The sequence below is a fragment of the Lissotriton helveticus genome, chromosome 12, assembly GCF_964261635.1.
Source record: "Lissotriton helveticus chromosome 12, aLisHel1.1, whole genome shotgun sequence".
In the NCBI taxonomy this organism is placed as follows: domain Eukaryota; kingdom Metazoa; phylum Chordata; class Amphibia; order Caudata; family Salamandridae; genus Lissotriton; species Lissotriton helveticus.
The window spans coordinates 776560679-776563028 of record NC_136073.1 but is presented as its reverse complement, the minus strand read 5'-3'; positions in this window follow the sequence as shown (position 1 = coordinate 776563028).

Sequence of the window (2350 nt, the reverse complement as noted above, 5' to 3'; positions counted from 1 at the left end):
CCTTGACACAGAAGTATACCACTTAGTGATGTCTCGCAATTATTACCACTAAGAAATACACTCTGTCCTTTATTACTGTAACATGTGTGTGTATAAGGTAAGTTCCATGTTGACTTAATGTATCCTTTACCCAACCTTTCATACTGGCCTGCCTGTATATATTTTTGGCAGTATCGAAACTGGAAAGTCGTTATCGGAATACTTATTATCCCATGTATTATCCATTCAATGACAGGTCGTTCTGACATTGTCAATGGTAATCTCTCAAGTTTTTCAATGCTCAGAATTGTATATTCCGCACCCTTCTGTGCCAAACTGATTTGTGTATCAGTAAGATTAAAGATACTGAATAGTGACATTGTGTTGATTAAACGCCAAGGCACGTAGCCTGAACGCAGATTTGTAACGTCCAGCCAAGCTGTACAATAGAACGCAATTGGGACTGACCGTGTTGCAACATCAGTAAGTCTTGTTCTATTATATCGATTGCAGAAGATACAATACTGTCCAGTGAATATATTCTGGAAGACAGAGTCATTAACCCATTGTCCACAACAGAAAGTGATTTTTCCAAATTAGCACGGTCAATTTCCCGTATTTTCTCTGCTGTTTCAATTTGAGTTACTTTCCAAGCTTCATTGTAAGCTGCATATATAGAGGCCGCTATGAAACGTTTTTGACGCTGTTTGCGTGGTCCCATATGAAATCACGCAAGTCAGCACCTTCTTTAAGTAAAGTCAAGTGTTGCTTAATTTCTGCCAGTGTGGATGTTCATAGCCATTCGAGGCAGAGTTTCCCTACACTGTATGTAGTTATAATCCCTGGATGTTGTCTCTGGGAGTATCTAGGGTCTGGCCTGGTCAATGTGAACCCTTGTATTTTGTTCAGGAATCTATCTTGACAGTTATTTGTGTCTGTGGGCCAGATCAACCATTTCTTCCAATCAGGACATGTTCTGTATTGGTTTAAAATATGGGATACGTCTATCTCAACATCTGTAGTGCTATTACTGTCAGCAGTTGGTTTTGGAATAGACGGTTTGTTCAAGTCTTTAATTTTGGCTAGGCCAAGACAGGTTGTCTGTTGAATTGTATCATTCAAAAATATAATTTGTTCTGGGATCATGCAGGCTCTAAATAATGATTCTATACCTTGCACTTGCCAATCTCTTGTACCCCAGATCGTCTTCGTTTCAATATTTTTGTTCCAGAAATCAAAACCAAATGTTTTCATTTTCTCAAAAAATGTCTCTGAATAGACTAATTTTGTGTTTGTAAGCATAGTTTTCATTCCTGTCTTATTAAACAATTTGAAATAAAACGTTTCTGCATTACTCGTGTTAAAACCTGAGAAATAAGAAAAAATTTCATGAAATGTTTTTGAACTGCCTTTTGGTGGAGTTGCACAATTTTCCCATTGATTATAATTAAAAACATTTCTAAGTTGAGCAGATTTATGCAGATAATGGTGACCATAGTGGTTGTAACAATACATCTGGTCATAATTAGATGAACCCTGTAAATAATCATGTTCTGTAAATTTAGCTGACATCACTGGATCTGACATCATATCATTAATACTTTCAAAGTCCCAATCATCAGCGAATGTGCTTGGTTTTACAAAGTCACTCAATGAAATCTTGAATTGATGAGGATACTTCAGGAGCTCAACCGGACCATAGATTTCGTAATCAGTTTTGTCCCAGGCTACCCCACCGGGTACAGGATTGGCTGTGAAGTTCACTGAAGAAAGATCTCTTTTCTCGATGTGTGAAGACTTGTGTGGTTTCAGGACCAAGTTGATGTTCTGACTTGCTGTGTCCATTGTAACATATTTTCCCTCAATGAAATGTCCCAAGCATATTACCATGATGAGCCAAAGAATGAGGATGAATACTCCTAGTGCCACCCAAAGTTCAATCCATGAAGAAATCAGATACGTTTCTTTTAGTTGACGAATGAGTTCCTTTGCTTTGTCTTTAAAAGTTTTTGTTGTTGGCTGTTCTTCAGGTTCACTTGGATCCTCAGAAAAATCATCGAAGTTGATGAAGTAGCCTGATGCTGTTCTGTCAATTGTTTCAATTGCTTCTGGATTCCTTTTTGTTATTGGAATTTTCTTTGTTTCATTAGCATAGTCTGTGGTTACATCATTGTAGACTTGTGTTTCTTGATGTACAATTTGGATTTGGGTTTCAAGAGGTTTGAGTTCCATGGCTTTGTTGCATAGTCCTTGTTGTTTCACTGTGGGTTTATCAAATGTGATTAGTCTCTCAGTTTGAACCTCTGTGGTTGTAGCAAACTTTGGTGTTCTACTACTTCTTGGGAGTCCACTTGGCCTACTACTTGTTATC